General features: G+C 43.6%; 2 protein-coding genes across 2 annotated transcripts in view; one reads left to right on the plus strand and one right to left on the minus strand.

The window, feature by feature from the left end:
* LOC137428086 (uncharacterized) overlaps nucleotides 1-27,647 on the minus strand; it is a 951,578-nt gene that overhangs the window by 187,568 nt on the left and 736,363 nt on the right. The window lies entirely within an intron of this gene.
* The window catches only part of LOC137427376 (uncharacterized), a 78,663-nt gene that overhangs the window by 4,213 nt on the left and 46,803 nt on the right, over nucleotides 1-27,647 (plus strand). The window lies entirely within an intron of this gene.

Genomic DNA, 27,647 nt, shown 5'->3' on the forward strand with positions numbered 1-27,647 from the left:
CCTGAAACACCTCGAGCAGAAAGGAAGGAATGGATTGGAAAGTTCCCCCAAATATTCCTGCAGGTCGCACAAGAACTGCCAGCAACCCTCTTCTGGTGAAACTGCCAAAATCAACACTCTCTGCTCACCTTCACTTTTTCATTCATTCATTCTCTGGAACAAAGTCCATCACTCTCTTCAATCCCTCTCCTCTCTCCAGGTCTGAAAAACAGCTGTTCGCCACCATCTCTTTATCTTCCCCCATCCAAAACCTTGATCTTTTCTGCCCCCATCAAAATACCTCAAATTCGCAATGATGGAAAAGCTTGGGGTGGAAAAGATCAGGGTTGGATAGAGAGCATGATCTGAGATTGTGATGAACAGCTGTCTTGAAGACTTAGAGGGAAGCATGAGATTGAAGAGAATGTGGAAGTTGCTTCCACAAGTGGTTGAAGAAGGGGAATGAAAGGGTGAAGGCGAACAGGTTTCCTGTATTTTGGGAATTTCACCAGTGGGGTGTTGCTGTGGGACATGTTCCCTGCAGAACTGCAGAAACCTGGGGGGAGGAGGGGAGAGAGGGTGATGGGGTGGGGGGGGGGGGGCACAACGCATAGAAAGAGAAGACCAGAAAGGAGACAGGATAAGAAAGACACACCACTCACCTGTCTGTGTCGTGAATGTGATAGGCCCATGACGGGGCGTTGATCGCTATTGAAAAATGGGGGAGACATTTTCTGGGAAAATTATTTTGAAGTTGCTGTGAAGAAGATGACGATGTTTTTTTTTGTCATTTTCATGAATTTGATATAATCTAATACATCGTGGCCAATTTGATATGTGATATAAAATTTAAAATTGAATTGACGATATATCACGAAGTCGGAAGACTTCCTATGTGGGAATGACACACAATTCCTCGAAAAAGAAAATCGACCAAGATACAACCTATGAAGGTACCTGCCAATCCATCACCTGTGGAGGATTTCACATCATATAACACTCATTAGTAGATGATAAATGTTGTTCCTGGGACAGCCCCAAATCTCCATTCACTTACATGTAAATTTTCCTCTCACCATCACTTTTCTTCATTTCCCCTTAACACCTCTATTCCTTCCCCCCTTGGTCTTATGGGCCTTTTACTCTTACTATCAATGATCATTGTTGTTTAGTAGACCACTGAAACAATGATCCTACAAATATTTGTTGATGTGTGGGAAATAATTTAATTCTCTTACCACTTCCATCACCATCTAATTCTAATACATTAACAAAAAAGATGTTTGAGTTTCGGTCTTTATCAAGATATTTTCACTGAGCTAAGATAAAATGATAAACCTCCCTCAATGTTCTTGTTTGAGCGCCTCCTGTGCCACACACTTTTTGGTCGGCTGTCCACTTTTTGTTAAGCCCCGCCCACTTTTTTGTTAAGCCACGCCCACTTTTTACTCTCCCGGCCCTCTTTTTGCTATGTCCCGCCCACTTTTGTTAAGCCCCGCCCACTTTTTGTTAAGCCCCACCCACTTTATAAACTCTTCAGCATTGTATCATTTTCAGTTAAGACATTACATCATTTTCAGGGAATTTCCATCACATCATTTCCAGTTAAGACATGCCCAGGGAATTTCCACAGGGAATGACACACCCAGTCCTTATAAAAGGCACCGACCACAGGCTTTTTCAAACACGCTTTCTGCTTCACTTGAGAATGGCCTACAGTGCTGACATGGATTGGGATAATTTTGGTATCCCTTGGAGTCCTACTACCTGTGAAGCGCTCAACCTTCAGATTGATGAACTGGACTCGAACCTCATCAATGGAGGTAAGTTTGTTTATTTATTTATTTATTTATTTAATTATTTAATTTTTTTTTTTTTTTTTTTTTTTTTTTTGAGGTGAGACTCGTGTAAGAGTTAACAAAGTTAATTTTAATATTCATAGAGCTTGATTTATACAAATACAAATATTGTATTACATTAATACATTGTTATTTTCTCCCACAGGAAATTGTATCTGAGATACGAAATGAAAATTCTACTTTTAACACAACTTGGGATAAAGTTTTTTTTTGTTTGAAGATCTTTTGAACAACCAAGACCCACAGAACGAGTTCTACCTTGATGACCCAACCAAAGAGTCATACCTTGGAGATCCACAAAATCCTGAAAAAGAGTTCTGCCATGATGATACTTATTGTGAGTTATCAAAACAAAACACACTGAACAAGTTCTACCTTGATGAGCCAGAATACAAGTCATACATTGGAGATCCACAAATTTCTGAAAATTGGGAAAGGGGAATTCTCCCTGATGGTCCGCAGTTATACAATGTGAGACAAATCACAGAAACCCTAAAAAATTGGGCAAGGAGAGTTCTCCCTGATGGTCCGCAGTTATACTATGTGAGACACATCATAGAAACCCTAAAAAATTGGGAAACGGGAATTCTCCCTGATGGTCCGCAGTTATACTATGTGAGACACATCATAGAAACCCTAAAAAATTGGGAAAGGAGAGTTCTCCTTGATGGTCCGCAGTTATACTATGTGAGACACATCATAGAAACCCTATAAAATTGGGAAACAGGAATTCTCCCTGATGGTCCGCAGTTGTTCTATGTGAGACTTATCACGGAAACCCCCAATATTTCTGAAAATTGTGGTTCAACCTTGGAGACTTGGAAAGATGGTTATATTTTTGGAGACTCGGAATGGGGGTTTTGTTTTGATGACTCGGAATGTGATACCTATCTTGGAGGCTCAACAGGAATGTGGTTATACCTTGGGAACTTGGAAAGTTGGTTTTATTTTGGAGACTCGACCTGTGGGGTCCATCTTGGAGACTCTTTGGATTCTAAAGCAATGAACAATGTTCTTTGTTTAATGACGCTTGATTTAAGCAATATCAAGAAAGTTCGAGGAAGAAAATGTTGCAAAATTCTTTCTTCCCATTTCTACTTCTTCAAACTTGAAAGCCTTGAAAGACAGAATTGGAAGAAGAGGAAAAAAAATAAAAATGAAATACGTATTTAAAAAAAAGAAGAAGAAAAAGATTATCTTCGGGTTAGGGTGGGATTTTGAATGTGAGGGTTAGGGATGGGGTTGGGTTAGGGATGTGGTTGGGTTAGGGTTGGGATTTTGAATGTGAGGGTTAGGGTTGGGGTTGGGTTCGGGTTGGGTTTGGGTTGGGATTTTGAATGTGAGGGTTAGGGATGGGTTGGGTTAGGGATGGGGTTAGGGTTGGGGTTGAGTTAGGGATGGGGTTGGGTTAGGGATGGGGTTGAGTTCGGGATGGGGTTGGGTTAGGGATGGGTTGGGTTAGGAATGGGGTTGGGTTAGGAATGGGTTTGGGTTAGGGATGGGGTTGGGTTAGGGATGGGTTTGGGTTTGGGGTGGGGTTGGGTTAGGGATGGGTTTGGGTTTGGGGTGGGGTTGGGTTAGGGATGGGGTTGTGTTAGGGATGGGGTTGGGTTAGCGATGGGGTTGGGTTAGGGATGGGGTTGGGTTAGGGTTTGTATATTATTATGACTCACTCACACATACACACACACAAAAGTTAAGCCCCAACTGAAAAGTTGAGGGATTCTGTGTTTGGGGTTCACAGATCTCAATAACATATCCCCATTGTACACACACACCAAAGTTAAGCCCCAACTGAAAAGTTGAGGGATTCTGTGTTTGGGGTTCACAGATCTCAAGAACGTATCCCCATTGTACATACAAGCAAAAGTTAAGCCCCAACTGAAAAGTTGAGGGATTCTGTGTTTGGGGTTCACAGATCTCAAGAACGTATCCCCATTACATTTTATTTATTTATTTATTATTTTCAAGGGTATCATCTGCTTACTTGTGTTTTTTGTAATTATTGTGAGTAAAATGAACCCAAGATTTCTTCCCCATTCATATCATATAATTTGTAAGTCCAAGGGACTGTATCCATTACATCAACAATTTTAAATAATTCATTAGTCCATCTCTTTGTATAACCTTTCTCAAAATGGCTTTTCCATCTGTATATTCTTACAATATCAGCAACTTTGAACTTGGGCTTTCTCAAATTAATCTCCTTTTCATATTCTAATTTTGTAAATGTTTCTGATGGTTTTGATTTTGTTGATGAATGAACGGTGTTATTGTAATTATCTACAATATCCTGAATTAAATATACCCATTGTTGAGAACCGAGTTGTGTGAATTTTTTATATAATTTCTCTTTCAAAGTACGATTAAAACGCTCAATAACTGCTTTTCCTTCATTAAAGGTGCTGTATAATTTAATACCCTCCCCCTTAAGAAATTTCATAAATATTTTGTTCTAGAACTCTGTTCCCTCATCAGTCCATAACCTCTTTGGTTTCCTTTTATTCCTATCAAATATTAGCTTAAAGGTTAACATTAAAGTATTACCTCTTGTTTTTCAAAGGAACAACCCAGGCAAATCTACTCCTCAAATCAATAACGGTTAAAGCATACCTGTATCCCTTATCATTATTTAGTTCGATTAAATCTGCGGACCATATGTGGTCGGTGTATTTAGAATAAACTTTCCTTCTTTTAAACTTTGTGATTATAGGTTTATGTAATTCATTATCCAAAAGCTCCTCAGTCTTGATAACATCATTGGAGTTTAATAGTTTTTTGGGGAATAACCAAGACCAAGTTTCAATTTAGCACTTATCATTTTTTTCACAATAAACCTATTGTTACGGACCGCGGATAAGATGTTGTTTGCCGAGCGGATGGCACCGCGGCCGAACAGTTACCCCGACTAACCCGATTCCCGAACGTTGGCCGGATCGCGCCACAGATATTCAATAGGGAAAAGACAAAGGCGACCCGGATGTGAAGAAGAAGAAGAAGACAAAAAGGTTGGAAATACGACTAAATTTATTCTTACTATTTACACGCTCAAAGTAACCAAGGAGAAGGAAGGATAATAAAATAATATACAGAAGAATCAGAGACAGTGTAATTATTAACTTATACAAACTTAATTAATACCCAGGGACAAGACACACAGAACAAACTCACGTACACAAAAGGATGGAAAGGCAGGAGGTGGATGGCTGGAGGGAGAGGAAGGTCCAACGGGTCCTGCAGCACAATCAGCGCATTTAGCAGCCGCCGTTTCTTCGCGGCCCTGCTCAAAACTGCTGTCCAAGCCCCAAGCTGCTGTTGTTGCTGCTGCGGCTGTGCGGACGTCGCGTGCTCTTTTCAGGACTCGTCTCTCTCGTCTTGTCAAAGCTCATCTGGTCCAACCACTTCTGTAAAAGCTCATCTGGTCCAACCACTTCTGTAAAAGCTCATCTGGTCCAACCACTTCTGTAAAAGCTCATCTGGTCCAACCACTCAACTCAACCACCTCTCTCACTTGGTCCAACCACCCAACTCAACCACTCCACTCAACAACAACTCCTTGCTTCTTGCGGGCGCGCTTTTATAGCGCCTCAGGCGATCAAGCCCCCGGCCTTCAGGACACGCCCATCGGTCAGCTCGCCTCGGCCCTGATTGGTCGGCATGGCCCTCTGGCTCCGCCCTTGATGACGATGGGTGGGCACGCCCTTCTTCCCCGAGCTGAGCACATGTTTAATGGCGGCTTTGGGGCTAAATCAGCAACCCACCGCTGTAACAAACCTGGCAAACTGCCCAGTGCGGTTGGCAATGGAGACTTGGAGGGGATGTAGCTGGAAATAGAGATTTTGGGAATGGGAATGAAAGGGAATCTATCTTGTTTCACTTGGTGCAATGGAGTGTCATCTTAATGGAAGACAAGGCCTTACCCTAATACACATAATAAAGATATAACTATCAACAAAGGGGGAAATCTATGATTGGCTGACGTGATTGTTTATGACCTAATTATGGGACGCGCTTTGACCTTTATACATAACTGGAGTAAGGAGGGTCCAGAATAAAGCACTAATAATAAAAAACACAATAAAAAAACACAATCCTCATATCCACAACACTATCAACTTTCTCTCTCAATATAGGATTTCGTATCAAGGACAAATTATACAACATTTATCTGTCTGCTTCATGTTTTTCATCCAATGTAGTGGTATTCCCATAACCAATATCATGCTTCATACACACTTCATCAACCCTAGTTATAGGCTTGGACCAAGGTTTAGGATTGTCAGCCTCATCTAATCTTTTATCCAGGTTTGTTCCAGGACAACAGAAAGAATATCCAGGTAGATGTAGTTCCCCAGGAATTCCAGTTGTTGTAAATTTACTTCCTGACAGAAACTTTTGTATGTCTCCTCCACTTTTAGGAGAGATGAATTGGCACTTTTTAGAGCCACACACTTGACATATTCCTTTTTGATAAACTCTATTATTTTTAGCTTTAACATAAGATATTTTTAGATTTGGTTTTCTTTTTACATTTGAGACAATAACTCATATTTATTTATCAGAAAAATTCCGACAGAGTATCAAAACCTTTTTGGTTTTCAACATATACATTTCTATCTTAATTTTTAAAACATAAAGAATCCTTAGGAATGCCTTCACTCTCTCCTCCATTTATTTACAAATAAAAACTAACTAAAGTCAATAACACCAACATCATCAACTATATGACCTTTGTCTTCTTCATGTAAATCTCCTCGCTGAACTCATCTCAACCATTTTTAAAATCATTATCTTAGTAAGAGTCGTTAATTCTTTAATTTTTCCGGCACTGCCCTCTCTTGGATTAAATCATACCTCTATGACAGATGCCAGTTCATCTCCATCAATAACTGCAAATCCCCCACTGCTCCCCTCCCCCAAGGTGTCCCCCAAGGTTCAGTTCTTGGCCCCCTCCTCTTCATCCTTTACCTGTCCCCGCTCGGTCACTTAATCCGCCGTCATGGTCTCCAATTCCACTGCTTCGCCGATGACATCCAGCTTTTCATCTCCACCAAGTTCGTCTCCACCGACACCCACTCTATCCTGACAAACTGCATCACTGAAATAAAATCCTGGCTTCAAATCAACTTCCTCAAGCTTAACTGTGATAAATCTGAAATAATCATCATTGGCCCAAAAACGCTCACAAAATCCACCCATAACTTTGCCCTCAACATCGACGGTATCCCAGTATCCACCTCCCCTCACATCCGGAATCTTGGCGTCATCTTTGACCAAACCCTTTCCTTCGACAAATACACTAAACAGATCACAAAGTCAGCCTTCTTTCACCTGAAAAACATTGCCCGTCTCCGCTCATCCCTCTCCTCCACGGCTGCAGAAACCCTCATCCACGCCTTCATCACCTCCCGTCTGGACTACTGCAATAGCCTCCTCTATGGTTCACTCTCAAAAATCACCAATAAACTCCAATACATTCAGAACTCCGCTGCCCGTCTACTCACCCATTCCCGGACCCGTGACCACATCACCCCCGTCCTTTACAAGCTTCACTGGCTCCCCATCCCCCAGAGAATCCAGTACAAAATCCTCCTCTTGACATACAAAGCCCTCCATAACCTGGCCCCATCCTACCTGGCTGACCTCCTCTCCAGACACACTCCCACCCGCAACCTCCGCTCTGCTGGTACAAACCTCCTGACCCCCTCCATCCGGACCAAATTCAGATCCTGGGGGGATAGGGCCTTCTCCATCGCTGCGCCCACCCTCTGGAACTCACTACCTCACACCATCAGAGACTCCTCCTCACTCACCACATTCAAAACATCACTAAAGACCCACCTGTTCAACACTGCATTCAACATTCAACCCACAGCATTTAACCCCTGACTATCTCTTCTCCTTCTCCCTCCTTTTGCTTTAAATATTTCCCTATTGATTCTTGTCTTTTTTGAAATTGTTGTTTTCATGTATTGTTATGCATTATGTTTGCCACTCTGTCAAAGCGCCTTTGGGCTTCTGGAAAAGCGCTATACAAAATAAATGAATTATTATTATTATTATTATTATTTTCCTCTTCGGTGCGTTGAGATTGATTTATTTGCTGTAATACACTCAATCTTTTACGAATCTCGCTGATTTTCATCTTTTTATATTTTTCCTCCCTCTCTTTGCTCCCTTTCCTCCCTCTCCTCCTCCTTTTTCTCCCTCTCCTCCTTCTCCTTTTTCTCCCTCTCCTCCTTCTCCTTTTTCTCTCTTTCCTCCTTCTCCCTTTTCTCTCTTTCCTCCCTCTCCCTTTTCTCCCTCTCCCCCTTCTCCTTTTTCTCCCTCTCCTCCTTCTCCTTTTTCTCCCTTTCCTCCTCCTCCTTTTTCTCGCTTTCCTCCTCCTTTTTTCCCTTTCCTCCTTCTCTTCTTCAACTCCTTCCTCATCCCTTGCTACCCTTGAGTTTGAGCCCCAAAGAATATTATACATATACTCATCTGGATTTTGAGATATTCTTGTATCTATAATTATTTTTCTCATAATAGGATACCAATAAGATTTGTTGATGATTTCTAAAAGAGTTTTATATTTCATAACTTTGAGAAGTTCATTTTTATTTAATATTTTAAACAAGTCTCTATTTGTGGGTTTAGCAATATCAGTATAAGGCCAGTTTTTTATGACAAAATTCCCATGTATATGCTCCAAATCATAAGGTATATAATACCGAGCACCCTTTTCTTGTAGGTATCCTTGAATACAAAAATTATAATTCTCTTGTAGTCTTCTTCCTGCCATTTATGTATCAGAAATATATGTGAGATTAATATTATGACAGGTAATACCACCCCATCTTCCCACTACCAAATCGGTTTGTATTCCTCGGCTTTCTATCCTTATCTCATTACCTTCCTTCTTTGTCATGCGAACCATCGCTATACTATCATATATTTTTCTTTTCTTAAAATCACGTATTTGTTGTTTACTAATTGTACTTCCACATAAATCCTTATCCTCGCCAAGCGGATAATATTCTTCTTTACGAGACTGATTCAAATCATGTAGGTCTTCTAAGTTTATTGAAAAATACCAATTATACCCTAAAGCAGGCATATCATACCCCCATTTATTAATTCGTATATTAACTATATGTCCTTCTTTATAAAATTCAATTGTAAGCAGGTAGTTAAATTCAATGAGGAAAGGTGTATGGTCAGTATAACCAGGTGTTGTGGTTGTAAATTGTACTTGTTTAACAAAACGTGCTGTTTTCTTTAAATATATATATTGTGATAAATCACTGAATCTAATTAAGTCATTCGCATCTGTAGGGTTTGGATAATTGATTAATTTATAAGTATTCTTCATGTTAATATTTTTACTTATACTATATTTTTGTCGTTCAGCCTGTGCCTTTGTATAATAATTTGATAAATCAATATCCTCAGAGGATTCTCCAAAGATAGAACCATCTTTTCCAACAAGTCATTTATATTAGATTTAAAATGATATCATAAAAATTTTCATTATTGTTGAGTTGAAATAATACATATAAACATAATTGACCACAACATTTAGAATTAATTTCTTGAACTTGAAATGTTTGATAAACACCATTCTGTAAGAATTGTATTACTTAAACAGGTGGCGGCATACCATAACTATCAAAATAATATTTATCCTGACTATTATGAATACAAACCCAATGAGAACCATTCTGTGTCTAAATTAATAATAATATTTTTTGTATTCTTGGACAACTTTGTTAATTCATCTCTCATACAGATTACCACGTTATCAATTTTTAGTTTTTTACAATACTTAGCTAGTTCTATATTTGACGTTGTATTCTTTCCAAATTGTTTAAACCATTTATCCATTTATTTATGAGAAAGATACAATCCATTACCCCGTTTAGTTAGTTTAACACCCGCTTGAGCGACAGAGGAAAGCATATCTCCAACCAACTATCGAGCTTTATCAGGTAGACTTTCAAGTTTTTGAGCAAAATCTACAATTACACCACTTCCACTAATTTGTTTCTCCAACTCCTTGTTATGTCTTTCCAATTCTTTTTGAGCTTTTAGTTGTGCCTTCCTTTCGTTAGCAGTTTTTACCGCTGCTGAAATACCACCAGTCAATGCTCCCGCCGCACTTAAACCAGCAAATAAAGGAATTAGAAACGGGAGAAATCCTCCCTCTTGTATTGAATATTTATTCAACATAGGTTTTGTCATTTTAATTTTAAGTGATCCAACATCATTTAGTGTTTTCACCTGCTCTCTTGTGAGTAAAACATCAATTCTTACTGCTCCTTTTCTTTGAATTGAATTAACATTAATAATACAAGGCTTTTGATTTTGAATACAAGATGTTAATTTATTAAGATTGATTTGATTAACATATACTGGTTCTTTCCTACTCATTTATTTATGAGAAAAAACCTATGTGATATTAATCATAACACCATTATCTGTATTAATCTGTAATTCTGTTTCTTCCAAAAGCAAACAATAAGCATCAAATTCTTCACTCTCCCCTCTTTCAATGTATAGAGAAGTATCCACTCTATTAGACTTTATAGTTTCCTTTTGAGAACTCAGGTCAATTGTGTAGATTGTATAAAGTTTTTGAAACGCAACTATATCCAAAATAGGATCATTATTACCGTTGCTTTCACACACCTTTTGGTAAGACTTGTAGGCTTCCGCATAATCATTTTTTTCCCAATCGATTTCCAATCTATCTCGCGGGTAAAATGTACCATCAAGAGAAACCCGAAGTTGTTTCACCTTAGCATTATCACTCAGCGCATTATTCTTCTCAGTACCTACATCTCCATCTGGTTTAAAAAAAAATGAGCCATTGGTATCGTGGTTTTCCTGCCAAAACACCCAAATTCCAAGTGTAGGTAGTGTGTTCCAGTTTACCGTGTTGACATCTTCTTTTAAGGTATGATACATTTCGTGGTTTCTTTGAGTTAAGTCTTCTATTTAACATCTCTTCTGTTTTAAGATTAGGAGTATATTCACTGATATACCAACACAAATCATTAATAACAAATTTATTATTGTCTCCAAAAGCATTTTGAGCCCCAAAAAGCAACCTATTTACATTATCATTCCTTTGTAGTTGAAATCTAATTTTAAGACCATACAAAACTTTATCATAATCACAAAATCCAAATATACCTTTCAGAGGTACTGCTACGGTAAAACTATTCTCTGCTTTTGTATCATCATTATACATTGACTTCCTTTGACTATAACCAGGGTCAGCATTTGTTCCCGTTGACATATCAGGAATAAAACCTTCAACAGCTCCCTTACCCATTCTATCACGAAACGAATAGAGTGTAAATTTCATCATTTCAGATGTAGCAGAGACATAATCAACCTCTTCAACTTCTTGTGTTCCAATATACAGGCGGACACTATCAAACATTTTCCAGAAGAAATCATTTACGAGTGTAGCATTAGTATTATTCGCAGCCTTAGTGAATTTAAATTTACACAGCAAGAAACTATCAGCTATATTCAAGTAAGTTTGTTGATTATTTATTTCAAAACTTTGTTCCGTTTGAATTCCAGTCTGTTCCTGTTATAGCATTTACCTTAAAATAGTCTTCCTTTTTAGTGGAGTTTGAAATGATAATCGTATCATCCAAATCATAGATACTATCAATCGCTTCCATACTTGTATTTATATAGCATTAAAATTGTTGAAACCCTGACCCAAGTATTTTCAGGATTTTTTGTCGTTCTTGTGAAGGCAGTTGAGTTTTGCCTTTTTTTATTTCTTTGATTGCTTGTAATTTATGAGACTCCTTTTGAGCATCTTTTATACTCTTTATAGCACCCGCAACTGAGCCCACGGCAGAAGCAGTTGAACCAATTAGGTCTTTATGTTTAAGGATGGTTGAACCAATACAATCTTGATGCGCAAGATTGGAGGTCTCGTCTCTTCAAAGCTGTCCATGCGCGCTCGCTTTCGAAGTTAAGTAACTTTTCACAATTGTGTTTTTGTCGAAACTGTATCTTTCTCTCGGTGTATGTACCTTTTGGGGTGTCTTTAATAGTATTCTTGGTGTTGGTTTTTCATACCTGTGTACAGAATCGTCGGTCTTTCGTATCGCGTATTCTGAGGCCTAAGTGTAGTAATGGCTACCGTGTCCGACCTTGGCTTGAGGCTTTGTTTTTGTCTCAGCGGTTCTCCGATCGCGCTGCAATTACTTTCCGGTCTCTGTTTTTCACGGTCTTTTCATCCCATACTTCCTTGTTTTAAAATCTCAAAAAAAAACCAAAAAAAAAAAAAACATTTCCTTCTGTTCTTATTCGTTTATTCGTTCTTATTTGTTCATTCGTTCTTCAACCACGTTACTTGTGATCATGTGATCACGTTGTTAAAAAATGTCTCATCTGACCCCTGAAGACCTGTATTTTGTCATATTCTATAACACCTTTTTCTTCTTCTTCTATAAAAGGATGCTTTCGACTTGCTCACCAAATCTATTCATTCCAAAAAAAAATTCCATCTCTTATAGTGCATCTTTCATTCATTCCCTAAACTCTCCAGCACTCCATCCTCCCTCCAGCGTCCTCAAACGTATTTTTGACTCGAATGTCTCAAGAAACTCATTTTGCAATAAATGTTCTTTTTCCCATTAATCGTACACTTTTCAAAATCCCATCACCCCAAAATCCCATTTCCCATCACCCCAAAATCCCATTTCCCATCACCCCTGCCCTCCAAATCATCCCCATCACCCATCTCTTTCAAATCTTCCCCCTTGCCCCTCCCCTCCAAATCTTCCCAATCACCCATTCCTTTCAAATCTCCCCCCACACCCCTCCCCTCCGAGATTCTCCCTCGCTCCTCCCCTCCTAGACTCCCCTCTCACCCCTCCTCAAAGCGTCCTCCCCGCTTCTTCCCCCTTCCAACTTTAACCTTCATCTTCCTCAACCTTCTGCCTCGCTCTTCCCCCTCGTCAAATAACACCTCACTGCGCCTCTCCCAATCACCATCAAACCTTTTGTCTGCCCCATTCTTCCCTTTCTCCAAGCTATTCTGTAATCTCCGACACACCTTCAACAGCTCTCCCTACCTCTTCCTCCTCTTCCACATCTTACCCTACCGCTCCCCCCCCTGTTCTGTATCCGATGCTCCCCCTTCCTCTTCCTTAACAGTATGGACCTCAAACATCCGGGGCCTTCGCTCAAACTTGTCTGATCTCTCCATACAGGTTGCTTCTGACAAACCATACGTGATCTGCTTAACAGAAACTTTCCTCCTTCATGATGTCTCTGATTCCTTGGTATATCTCCCAGGTTACTCCCTCCTCCGGTATGATAGACATGAACCTCGTCCTGGAGGTGGGGTTGCTATCTTTATAAAAAAAACTCTCTTCCTCACTCGCCCTGCACTGCCCTCTCTCCACCTCACCCCCAGGAATACCTTTGGCTACGGCTTCCCCTTCGCTCCCACCTTTTGTTCATATGTGTGTTGTACCGTCCACCTAACAGTGATGACTCCATCTACATCTCGCTGTCTGAGAATATGGACCAACTTCTATCGACCCATCCCAACTCTCTCTTCCTCATATGTGGTGATTTCAACTGTCACCATGCCAGTTGGCTGGGTGTGGGTACCTCTCTCACCAGCCATGGCTCTTCAACAAAGGACTTCTGTGACTCACTGGGACTGACACAATCTGTCAATTTCCCGACCCGGATTTCAGTCAACGGAGCATCTTCTCTTCTGGACTTGGTTATGACTAACTTCCCTGAAAATGTCTGCTGCTCTTCTTCTGCTCCAATCGGCTCTTCTGATCATGTGCTTGTTAAAGTGGACATCTCTCTGACCATTCTCAGAGAGCCTCCTCAGCGTCGTCGAGTCTGGCATTTCACTCAGGCCAACTGGCACGGTCTTCAAGCAGCCATCAATAATCTGGACTGGTCTCCCATCTCTACTGCCTCTGACATAAATTCTTCCTGGGAATTCTTCCAAAGCAAACTGCTCTCTCTCATGCACAGATTTATTCCATCTCGTCTTCTGTTGTCATACCCTTCCTCCCGTCCATGGTACACGGAATCTTGTGGTGAGGCTATTGCCCAGAAACAACTTGCTTTCATCTCCTGGAAAGCAAATCCAACGGAAGGAAATCTCATTTCCTTTCACAAAGCCCGAAACAAGTGTGTGTCCACCCTCAGGAGAGCCAGGAAACAATATCTCACCGTTCTCAAACTGAACTCTCTTATGTGTCTCCCTCTTCCAAATCCTGGTGGCGTCTGGTCAAATCTGTTTCTGATGTTTGTTCCCCCTCCATCCCCTCCCTCACCTCAAATGGCTTAACAGCTGACTCCGCATGTGAAAAAGCTGAATGCCTCAACTCTGTGTTTGCCTCTAAATCTTGTGTCCCAAACTCATCCCTCTCTGTACACACCGTACCCAGTCGTACCCAGCTGCTCCTGGACTCTGTGTCCTTTCCTCCTGACAAGGTGGAAAAGTTTCTGTCAACCCTCGACACGTATTCTGCAACTGGACCTGACGGCATCAGCCCACGGGTCCTAAAATCCTGTTCTTCCGCTCTTTCACTCCCTCTCTCTGTTCTCTTCACCCTCTCTTTTGCTCAAGGTCATCTTCCATCTGCTTGGAAATCTGCCAACATCACCGCTTTGCACAAAAAAGGTGCAAAAACAGATCCCAGCAACTACAGACCAATCAGCCTTCTTCCAATTGTCAGCAAAGTCATGGAATCCATCATTGCTTCAGATATGAAATCTTTCCTCTTCTCCAATGGCTTGATCTCTGATCATCAATTTGGTTTCAGACCTGGACACTCTACTCTGGACATGCTGCTTCTGCTTTCTCAACAATGGATGGAGGTCCTCAATGCCAAACAGGAAATTAGAGCAGTCTCCCTTGACATATCACGTGCCTTCGATACGGTCTGGCACCCCGCTCTGCTCACCAAACTCTCCTCTTTTGGTATCCATGGAAATCTCCACGCATGACTGGTGGACTTCCTCTCTAGTCGTAGTCAACGTGTGGCCCTGAATGGGTTTCTCTCATCTCCTCTTCCTGTTCAGGCTGGAGTTCCACAAGGCAGTGTTCTGGGCCCTGTGCTTTTTCTGGTCTTCATCAATGATCTCTCTGACTCTCTTGAAAATCCTCTGTATCTCTTTGCTGATGACTCTACTCTCTGTCGCTCCATTCTTCATCCCTCAGATCGGCAGTCTGCAGCCTCCTCACTCTCTGCAGACCTGGACAAAATCACAGGCTGGGCAAACAAGTGGAACATGTCTTTCAATCCTGACAAATCTCACACTCTTATGATGTCTCTCCGAAAAGACCGACTGGACAACCCTCCCATCCACTTTCTGAATAATTCTCTCCAAGAAGTTCTGTCACTCAAGCTTTTGGGTCTCACTATCTGCCATGATCTTTCCTGGGAAAACCACATTTCAAGTCTGGCCTCCAAAGCCAGTCGCCGACTGGGCATCCTCCGTCGTGCGAAGTCCTTCCTTGGCACACCTGAGCTCCTCACCACAAACAAGGCTTTCATCCGCAGCTCAATGGAATACTGCTCTTCCCTCTGGGCTGGTGCTCCTGCCTCACACCTAGCTCGTATTCACACTGTTGAAACCAAAGCATTCAGAATCATTGGAATCTCCCGCGATGAAGCTAACTCCAAGGGCCTCTCACTCACTCACCGCAGGCAGGTTGGTGGTCTTTCCGTCTTCTACCGACTCCTCTCTGGCCTTGCCCCCCCCCCAGCTCTCTCTGGGCTCTGTCCCGCAAATATTCCTACAGGTCGCACAAGATCTGCCTGCAACCCTCTTATGGTCAAACTGCCAAAATCAAGACTCTCTGCTCACCTTCACTCCTTCATTCCTCTTTTCTCCCGCCTCTGGAACAAACTCCCTCACTCTCTTCAATCCCACTCCACCCTCCAGGTCTTTAAAACAGCTGTTCACCACCATCTCTTATCTTCCCCCAGCCAAAACCTTGATCTTTTCTACCGCCGCTAATTTCACCCCAATTCCACTTTTTTGAAATACCAACTTCTGTCCTGGAAGACCTTGGTGTCCTTGTGTTTTATACTTCTCCCTCCCCTTCCCACGCCTCCGCCCCCCCCCCCCCAAGCCCGCTCCCTTCCACACATCTCCCTGCTCTCAAATGTTGTGTTTATGTGCTTCCCCTTCTCTCCCCATCTTGTTTTTCCGCTCCCTCTTTTTATATATTTTGTTTGTCTGGTTGATTTGTTTGTGAAGTAAATGTTAGCTATTTCACGAGCCTCGATTCAGTATACAAAAAAAACAAAAACAAACCCCCATTAGAGTATCAATTATCCCATCTCCTTTATTTCTAAATTGAAGTCCCACACCCCGTTGTCTCTTTGGTTTATAGTATCCTCTACCAATAAACATACCTTCACCCTTATAGTATGGTGAAAGGAACATCCCATCCCCTGTAATTATTTTATATTTTCCCAACTCGTGTTTTCTCACAATAACCATTATTTATTTATTGAAAAACTTCACGTAGGTGAATTCTGATGGATATAATTTCATCATTAAAGGATATCATACAATTATCTTGGTCGGTTATTCTAAAATTTACTCTGTAGATGGTTTTTCCTGACACAGGTAAATAGACAAGATTTTTTGGTTCCATATTAAATTTATAACCAATCGGGGTTGAGTGTGCGCTGAATGAAAATATTGTATTTGTTCTTATTCCATCGTTATAAGCACCATCAATCAAATCACAATGAATTCATACTGAATTTATACCGGAGGATATTTGAATGACATTATCACTGTAAAACGTCCCGTTAGTTTCAATCTTTTTTGAAGAGAAACCCAATAGCTCTCTAAACGATTTTTCAATCGTGAAATCATCTTTATAATTATTTTTAAGTTTAATAGTTGATTTTGAAGTGTGTTTTTGAATATATATTACAATATTTTTTGGTTCATCATCTTGTTCTTTCATAAGTCGAGAGACTTCAGAAGATATTTGAGAAATCTCGTAAGCTCTGGGTGAAACGGCTATAGTTTTATATCCACTTCCTGGATTATAACTAAACTTGTTGTTTTTCTCTGTGATATTAAAAAGTGTATTATAAGTTTCCATCGCCAATAAAGAAGCCTCATATTCTTTTGTGGGGTCAAGTAGTCGTGGGTAAGGGAATGAAGCTGTGTAATCACTCGTTGTGAAATTAAAACTAGGAATTGTGCTTCTCATCTTATTTAATATCTAATAAAATATCTTTGTTTTGATATAATTATTAATTATTTTCATATTCATCAACTGGTCTAAAATGGCGGATGTTTCATTAAAACAATTGTTGTTTCCAGCCTTCTTACTACCTAACAACAATAATAGTCTATTAACTAATTGTGATGGGTCATTTGGAAGAAAGCTAACACCCGAACCAAGCTTACTTAAAGCATCAATAATATGTTTCTCCTTCTCATTCTTCTTACTTTTACCAGCAACATAAACTCCATAATCAAGTGAGTTTAGTAAATCAATATACAGTGGAACCTTGACTTACGAGTGCCCCAACTTACGAGTTTTTCGAGATACGAGCCGTCGCTCCGGCAGTTTATTGCTTTGAGATGCGAGCCGAGATCCGAGTTACGAGCTTTCGCCACCCGGTCACGTGGTTATCTTGCCGTTCAAGTACAGTATCTCTGTCGTATAGCGCTGCATTTTTTTTTCCGCATTTTGGTTATTTCGAGTTCACGCCGCCAGGTGGGTTCTGGTCACGTGGTTATCTTGCCGTTCAAGTACAGTACGTATCTCTGTCGTATAGCGATGCATTTTTTTTTCCGCATTTTGGTTATTTCGAGTTCACGCCGCCAGGTGGGTTCTGGTCACGTGGTTATCTTGCCGTTCAAGTACAGTACGTATCTCTGTCGTATAGCGATGCATTTTTTTTTCCGCATTTTGGTTATTTCGAGTTCACGCCGCCAGGTAGGTTCTGGTCACGTGGTTATCTTGCCGTTCAAGTACAGTACGTATCTCTGTCGTATAGCGATGCATTTTAGTTTTCGCATTTTGGTTATTTCGGAAAATTTCATGTTCATGTCGAACATTTCATGTTCATATTCATGTTTTCATGTTCATGCCATGCCAGGCCACAACTTGTTCAGAGTGCCGGCGATAGCTCGCCTTCTCTTTGTGGAAAACACGGTGAGATCCTTAACATCCAACAACTAATGGGACGCAAACGGGGCGCCCAGTTTAGCGGTACACACATTGATGAATCACCCTGCCTGTGATTCACCCATGACAGGTTATAGCTGGGTCGGGATTCAAACCCAGGCTGGACAGTTTAGACTTTAGAGTCAAGTGTGCGTACCTCCAGTCCAGGCCATCCTGCCAACTTGTATGCTGCATACAGGTGAAATATAAAGCGCGAGATATTTTTATATATACTGTATATTTAAAAAAAAATTGGTGTGGTTTTTGGCGGGCTGGAACGGATTAATAGCATTTCAATGCATTTCAATGGGGAAATTTGATTTGAGATACGAGCAATTTGAGTTACGAGCTCGGTCACGGAACGAATTAAACTCGTAAGTCAAGGTTCCACTGTATACCCTATCTTCCTCTCTTTCCATATCAAGTGGTTCCTCAAAATATTTTGAACCGCTGAATCCGGAGTTTGTTAGAAGAAACATTAATCTTGGAGTTAATTCAACATTTGGTTGAGCAGAACTTAAGAACACCAATTTATCATTAAATATCAATAACTTTTCTTTCACAAGATGGAACTGTGCTGGTTCTTCTGTTGGAATGAGACCTGCTCTGGTTTTTGAACCCGCCGAATATTCATTGTTTTGAAGAGCTTCCACAACATAATTAGGGGGTTGATTTACCTCCTCAAGTTTCCGAAATAATCCTTCATCATCATATTCTAATTCTCCAAGTTCTTGCTCTGTCATTTGACTAAAATTTTTGAGCATTTGAAGTTTTTTCGGAGTAAATTCTAACATAGGAACTGGAGGTGAAATCGTTTGTTGAGTTTTTAAAAGTGGTTTAAAAATTTTCTCTTTTTTTTCTTTCAAAGGCTTCTTCACCAGTTAGTTTTTGTCTCCGTTTCTTCTTTATCTCTTCCTGTTGTTTTACAACTTTTGAAACCAACTCTTGATGTTCTTTAAACGTTCTTGCTCTTTCTTCGGTATTCATTTTCTGGATTTATTTATTGAAAAATATTGTTACGGTCCGCGGATTAGGATGTTATTTTTACCGAGCGGAGGTATAACCGCGGCCGAACTGTTCTTCCCCGATTCACCCGATTTACCCAAACGTTGGCCGTATCGCGCCACAGCTACTCAATCTGGAAAACTCTAAAGTGACCGAATGCAAAGAGGAAGAAGACGTACAGAAGAGTAACGGGATTTATTACTATTTACACACTTAAGCAAAAAGAGCAGTCACGATTATGTACAGGGACATGAGACGCAGGTGACACAGTGAATTCCTTATACAAGCTTAATTACCTACCCAGGACAGAACAAACAAAGACGACTCACACGGGGAATTGCAGAGTGGATTGGCTGGAAGGAGGTGTGTGGCTGGAGGGGGAGGACGGCACGGAGCTGGCTGGAGCTTGATCCCGCACGGGACGTCGGGCTGGACCTCGACGGCCGCTGATGCCACCGATCCTGTCATGTGCTCGGGATCACGGGTCGGATCACGGGTCGGATCACGGTCGGAGCCGACGCGCTGGTGGGGGGTCTGGCGTGACGGGTTCTCTCCTCTCTCTTTCTTTTGTCCAACCACTCTTTCTCCAACGCAACCACTCAACGCAACCACTGACCACCCCTGACGACCAACTCAGCTCTTGTCATGGACCTCTCTTTTCAGACTCATCTCCTTGTCTCTGTAAAAGCGCATCTGCCTTGGGGAACGCCCCCCCGGCGGGTTATATAGGCCCTGCCCCTCAACCTTTGCGAACCTCCCCCAAACGCTCTTCCTCCTGTTACGTGGTCCCCTCGGTGACTACCTGGTCTCGGTGACCCCCGGACCGTGAGAGGACCTTCGCCAGAAAGTAGTATTATATATGCGCTTTCGCAACGCAATCCCTATGAATTCCACCCAAGAGAAACTGATGTTCAATGATATATTTCCAGGGTAAGGATATCATACCATTTCAATGATACAATCACGGATATTCCCCGAGCAATCAACAACAAACAACCATCAACAATTCCCAATCCGCAATCAATTCCCTATATGATTAAGATGGCCATCTTATATATGTGTGTCCTCGTTGGTACTCACGACCCCCTTTTGGTCTCGGTCCCGCACAATGTCTCTGAGCCCCTCCTGACCAAGATGATGGTCGGCGTCGCCGCACTCGGGCGGTTGAACGAACCCCGGGTGGACGTTTTTCCACCGGGCAGGTATTGCACCAGGCACCGCGGCTGCAGCCCCTCGTGGCCACGCGAAGCGGGTACGGTAAAGCAAGCCAAAAGTCCCACGCCGCTTGCAAGGCGTGTTAGGCCCCAACGTGCGACCCGTACGCGTCTGTTTAGACGGTGCCGCGAACGGTGCCAGACGCGGGGTCGATGCACGGCCCCACGTCAACTTGACATCTCCCCCGGGTAGGTACACGTCCCGATAACTCCTCTCGCCAGACGGGCTTCGGAACGCCGCTTTTCCACGCGGCGCAAGGTCGATCCCACCTTTCCTCGGAGCGGGGCGAGGAAAAAAGAATACTCGTTGCTTTTCTTCCTCGTGTCTTTTTCTCTTCCGTTTCCGGTCACTTCCGTTTCCGGACACTTTTTCAGAAGGGCTCCTGACCCTCCAACCACAACAACCCTTAATCTACTTCACATGGCTAAGCAAAGACCTGAATGGTAATTCACATACATTCACATAAATATGTAACACTCCCCCCCCTTCAAGAAAGAAAGTTTGAACCCAGCGAAAACTTTCTTTGCCGGCCAATTTGGAGAAACAAACCAGATAACTCAACCCCCCCACATTATCAGTTCCCTCCGGGCACAGTTGTCACTTAAAAATAAAGCAACCAAAATTTCACACAACCCCCAGAGATTCTCAAAGGTAATCCCCTCTGGACAAAGCACCAGCCACGACATTGTCCCTGCCCTTTACATGTTCAATTTCCCCTTGGACTCCTGCCCAGCCAAACTCCATCTCATGACCCTCTGACTTTGACTGTCAGTTTCTTGTGAATGAAGGTTAAGGGGTTGATCAAAGATCCAAAGTTAAGCAACTCGATAGCACTTTTTCCGGGAGGCCAAGCCGAGTATTCACTACATGGATGCCTTTAGGAACGTGGAGTTCACGGTTAGTCCGTGCAGGAAAGTTCTCTACATGGGCGCCTTGAGGAACGTGGAGTTCACGGTTAGTCCGTGCATGAAAGTTCACTACATGGACACCTTTAGGAACGGCGTTCACGGTAAATCCGTGTAGGAATCTTGGCTCGGCGGCTCCGCCACCTTCAGTGCTTCAACTTCTCAGAACTTCCCTAATAATTATGGTGGGACCGCTTGTCCCTGTAGTCCCATGAATAGCGGTCTCCTTCTCGGCCACTACTTTGACAATCCTTCCTTCGGGAGCTGCCGTAACTCAGGGAGCCTCCATAATAATATTGATTGCGGCCACCACCAAAACTACCGCCCAGTTGTCCTCTCCTGTAGACCTCTCGACGCCTACGAAATGCCTTCCCTACTGTTATGGTCCGACCCTCCAAATCCTTGCCATTCCAATTCTTCTCTGCCTCTCTGGCGTCTTTTGTGCTTGCAAACGTGACAAAGCCGAACCCTCTTGACTTGCGTTTCCCTGTCTCTTACCAACCGCACTTCCACCAGCGGCCCATATCTGTTGAAGACAGAGGTCAGAACTTCTTCCTCTGTTTTGACATTCAGTCCCCCTACAAATAACTTGGTACTTTTGTCGCCCTCCCGAGCTGGTGTGGTGTTATTTTCCCTGCTGGGCTCTTTACCAACCCTCAGGTTACCATAAACTTGACCCCCGGCCAAATCATTCCCGATAACCACAGATACACCCTCTACAGGAAGTGTGGCTTGTAAACCGACGGTGACCGGTCCTGACACCAAATCGGACTCCAAATGGATGACATGAAGTGGAGCACTAACACCGCCCCCGATCCCCTGTAAACGAACACTATCCCCCGTTGCCGTCTCCTCGGACCATGGCAAAATGCCTTCAAGCATTAAAGATTGATGTGCTCCTGTGTCCCTCAATATCCTAACCGGTCTCCGGTTAGTCGAGGCTCCATCCAGTGACACAAACCCCTCTGAAATAAATGGTTGGTAACCCTTTTGATGGCGATTTCTCACAATGGCCATTGCATTTGGAGTCGTAATAGTCGGACTCCGCTCTGGGTCTTCCCTTTTCATGCGGTAACAACTGGACATCAAGTGTCCAGGTTTCTTGCCAAAAGCGCAAGTGGGCCCAGAGGAAAAACTCGTGGTCTGCCTCGGGCCCCCCAAAATATAAGTTTGTCTTGGGCCCGCATCCCTCTGATTTCGAACAGGTGGGGTATCCGCGTTGTCCCCATAATCCTCTCGAGGCCGCCGCCATGTATGGTCATTCTCCGCACCTGTTGTTCCCCACCTCCCCTGCGGAGATCTAGGCGAGGAGTTAGGTTCGTGGACCCCTATTCGGTGGGTTAAGGCATAATCATCTGCCATGGTGGCTGCGTCCCACAACTTTGGTACTTTCTTTTCCTGCAGGTACACTTTGATGTCCTCGTGGACACACTGCTGAAATTCCTCCACCAGGATCAAGTCACGCAATGTTTCGAAGTCTTTCCCGACTCCTTTTGACTCACACCACCGATCATACATGTTTTCTTTCATTCTGGCAAACTCCACATGGGTCTCACTCTCCCTCTTCCTGGCATTCCTGAATTTTTGCCTGTAAGCTTCCGGAACCAACTCATAGGCTTTGAGAATGTGCTTCTTCAGTACCTCATAATCTGCACATTGGTCCATTGGTAGCGCCGAATAAATTTCCTGAGCTTTCCCCACCAGCACACTTTGCACGAGTATGGTCCAGGCCTCCTCCGGCCAGTTTAATTGTCGAGCCACTTTCTCAAAGTGTGGAAAAAATTTCGCGACTTCCTTTTCACTGAACGGTGGAACCAGCCTCACATGTCTGCCCACATCCCAGGTTTTCTGGTTAGGTGTCGACCCCGTCAGCAAGGGTGGTGCCTCTCCCCGTTCTCTCATTAACTCCAGCTCCTTGAATTTGATTTCTTGCTGAAGCTCCATGTCACGTTCCTTTAATTCCCTTTCCGCTTTTCTCTCCTCTGCTTCGAGGTCCCTTGCAGCTCTCCTCTCCTCTGCTTTTCTCCCTTCTAACCTTTCCTGGAGTTCTCGTTCCACTCTCCTTTCCTCTGCTTGTTTCTCTTCTCTCCTCTCTTCTGCTTTCCTTTCCTCTTCTGATCTTTCCTTTTCTGCTTTCCTTTCTTCTTCTGCTCTTTCCTTTTCTGCTTTCCTTTCTTCTTCTGCTCTTTCCTTTTCTGCTTTCCTTTCTTCTTCTGCTCTTTCCTTTTCTGCTTTCCTTTCTTCTGCTCTTTCCTTTTCTGCTTTCCTTTCTTCTTCTTTGATCCGTTCCTGGCTCCGTAATTGCAACTCCAGTTTCCGGAGCTCAACGTCTTCTGGTTCTTCGGGTAGCCACTCCCAGGCTAACTCGTCCCATGTTCCTAATCCCACCATAGATTGTATCACCGTGGCCTGCAACTCTGCCTTCCTCAAATTAGTTCGGACCTCCAAGTTAAAATGTTTGGCCAATTTCAAGAGGTCTGACTTTAGTAACGCTCGGAACTGTGCCTCACTCGGTGTTACCGCAAAGTTCTGTGCCACAAACGCCATGGTGACTATCGTTAACACCTGTTAACCTTCACCCAAGACTTTACCCCAATTTCCCCAAAAATTTACCAATTAATACTTAATTAATAAATTTTAATTAATAAAAATATTATTTTATTATTTTATACAAATACACTTTTAGATCCCGGACGTAGACCCAATTGTGAATCCGCAAATCGTAATTTGGACGAGCCCCCAATTCTGTTACGTGGTCCCCTCAGTGACTACCTGGTCTCGGTGACCCCCGGACTGTGAGAGGACCTTCGCCAGAAAGTAGTATTATATATGCGCTTTCGCAACGCAATCCCTATGAATTCCACCCAAGAGAAACTGATGTTCAATGATATATTTCCAGGGTAAGGATATCATACCATTTCAATGATACAATCACGGATATTCCCCGAGCAATCAACAACAAACAACCATCAACAATTCCCAATCCACAATCAATTCCCTATATGATTAAGATGGCCATCTTATATATGTGTGTCCTCGTTGGTACTCACGACCCCCTTTTGGTCTCGGTCCCGCACAATGTCTCTGAGCCCCTCCTGACCAAGATGATGGTCGGCGTCGCCGCACTCGGGCGGTTGAACGAACCCCGGGTGGACCTTTTTCCACCGGGCAGGTATCGCACCAGGCACCGCGGCTGCAGCCCCTCGTGGCCACGCGAAGCGGGTACGGTAAAGCAAGCCAAAAGCCCCACGCCGCTTGCAAGGCGTGTTAGGCCCCAACGTGCGACCCGTACGCGTCTGTTGAGACGGTGCTGCGAACGGTGCCAGACGCGGGGTCGATGCACAGCCCCACGTCAACTTGACGTCTCCACCTGGTAGGTACACGTCCCGGTAACTCCTCTCGCCAGACGGGCTTCGGAACGCCGCTTTTCCACGCGGCGCAAGGTCGATCCCACCTTTCCTCGGAGCGGAGCGAGGAAAAAAGAATACTCGTCGCTTTTCTTCCTCGTGTCTTTTTCTCTTCCGTTTCCGGTCACTTCCGTTTCCGGACACTTTTTCAGAAGGGCTCCTGACCCTCCAACCACAACAACCCTTAATCTACTTCACATGGATAAGCAAAGACCTGAATGGTAATTCACATACATTCACATAAATATGTAACACTCTGCCCTCTCAAACCAAACCCCTCGTGCTCGGTTGGTTGTTCGGGGCTGGCTCACTCCTCCCCTCTATGACGAGGCGGAGACACGCCCTTCTTTCCCAACCCTGCCTCGTGGCCAATGGTGGTTGAAGAAAACCGCCCAAAATGCAGTTGGCCATTGAAATGAAATGAAAGGGGATCTACTCTTATTTCACTTGGTGCAATGGAGTATTTAAATTAATGGGAGACACGGCCTTACCCTAAGACACATAATAAGATATAAGCTACTGAACAAGGGTTTTATCGGGTCCTGCAATGTGGTGTTTTTGGAATAACTACCAAGACGCCCTTTTTATCTTTACACTACGGAGGTATTTACAAGGAATCATTACATTTTACAGAGGGTGATATTTACAACAATTTACGATACAATAAAAATTAAAAAACCATTCTCATATCCACAACACTGCACCCTCCTCCTCTTAGGCACGTCCCGGGCCTACAACTTAAATTTAGTGTGACACGTAGGTGTAGTTCCCTCTACTTTTAACCTGACCCTGAGTGCGACAGTTTTAAAACATAAATAAATGTGTCCCGCTGCGCCATTGCACCCTGCCTAACAGACTTACGCCCACAGTTAACCGAATTGCGGAATGGTCTTTAAACTACACACTGACGGTGGGGAGCATTATTTCCAATTGACGCTACTTTTATTTACAAAACTAACCCAGGACCTGTAATTGTTCTTTCTGGGGGGGGAGACAGTCTGCTCTGCATCAATGCACCATGAAAACACCCAAAAACGCACCAATACACACCCAAGCACCAATCGGTGCAGTCATCACTGTTCATCAATGTTCATGAATAAAAATAAAATCAACAACCCCTAACCCTGCAGGTGATCTCTTGCTCTTCGGCTCCCTCTGCTGGCTATTATTATTTCTTCCAGTTGTTGTCATTTTCCTTTGCTGGCGGCCTATTTGTATTAAAACTTGCACCCAACGTGTCCCTTTTATTTATTTATGGCCCACCAGGCCGACTACTGTGGTTCACCTGTGGGGCATCGGTGCCCTGTGGCCAAGGTCCGCCAGCAAGATTTCGGGCCCTCATGGCCGGTTCCAGCAGAGGGGCCATGCCCCAACCCATGGGGTCCATAAGTGGTGCTCGGCCACAGACATGTGGTCCGTCATGTGGTGCATCGATGCAGACCGCTGGTTCTGAGAGTTCAGGGCGCACAATGACTGACTCACGCACGCTCCCCTCGGCGCCCAATGGCGCACAGGTCATGTGGGAGACAAAAGGGGGAAGACAAATGAGCGAGGGGTAAGGTCACAAGGGTACACATCAATAAGGCAATGCAAGGCGAAATGCGTACGGAGAGCGAAATGAGAAAGCTCGTCCCTACCGTACGTCACCCCCCCCTGTCACCTACACTACCCTTGCCCTTACCCCATATTTACAAAATCTACACATTTACAAATTCGTCGCTACTGTCACGTCTCCCCATATTTCCCTTATACCAAATTCGTCTCCACTATCCCTCTACTTCAAAATTTGCCATCACCCAATTCATCATCAATCCTCATAAGGAGGAAGAGATGGAACACCAAGCACAATGTCACACCCACGTCATGATGCGTCTCACAATCCAAAATATTTGCACATAAAAAATAATCAAACATGGCATGGTGTGGAGGTACCTGTCACCTCAGGTGAGTGGATGTAGATGGTGCGAGGAGACTTCAATCCTAACTATCCTCTAAATGACATTAACACGCGTTACACTACCCGGGGTCTTTCCCTGCCAATCCATTGGCCACTTACACTATGGGTTCTAAAAACCAATTCCCATTGACCAAACTGTGGTGCTGCTCAATTTGGGGTCCCACTCCCCCGATTCATCTCCCGGTGCCCTTGCACAATTTCTGGGCTGTGACATGTAGCTCTCCCAGCAGGTCTACCCACCTGCACACCTCCACCACTGTAGTTGCCACCCGAGCTTACCTAGCTCCTCACCCTAACCTAACTAACTGGGGAAGGCCCCTCCTGGCTCTGTCACCCCACTCGGTGCCCTCTGGCACTGGGCTACCCGGGTCCGTCCTCTGGATCCTCGGGCCCCATCCACAACAACTACTACCGGCTCCCAGAGCCCACCTGCGGCCTCACCTGGCCGACATCCTCACAGTGGTGGAGTGCCCAAACCAACAACACACACTAACAGGCTACACACCCAGCCATTTCCACAACACTAATGCACCCATCCAAACCCCATTCTTTCACCCGCACCACAGATGCCAATATCCAACCACAATTTACCTGTACCCTCTACCTAACACTTACACTACCCGCCCCGGGTATTCGTGATGGGGGTCCACTCTTCCCCCATTCACACCTCCGCACCATCCACTCCACTCCACAATTTCCACCATACTCACTCCACTACCATCCATGCCCATACTCCATATATTCCATACCATGTATTCCACACAACCATTCTCCATACACCTGTCGTTGCACACCTGTGCACTCTTACCTGGTGCCACCTGCACCCTCCTTCTCCCTGGACCATTTGGTCAACCCAATACACATCACCATCACTCTCATCCATACACTGCTCCACACACCTGTTCAGTTGCACACCTGTGCAATCACACCTGTTCCTCACACCTGTTCACCATGCACTTCCAATCCTCAAACACACGGCATCATCTCAGCTAACTACTCCCCTCTGAAACTTGCGCTTCCCAGTCGTCCCTTTAAACTATTGTGCTCCCTCGTCATTATCATCCACACTAATCTACCTGCGTCCCCACTACAGGTGTCATTGTCACTAACTAACCTTAACGT

Source organism: Myxine glutinosa, chromosome 5 (genome assembly GCF_964187855.1).
Source record: "Myxine glutinosa chromosome 5, kmMyxGlut1.1, whole genome shotgun sequence".
In the NCBI taxonomy this organism is placed as follows: domain Eukaryota; kingdom Metazoa; phylum Chordata; class Myxini; order Myxiniformes; family Myxinidae; genus Myxine; species Myxine glutinosa.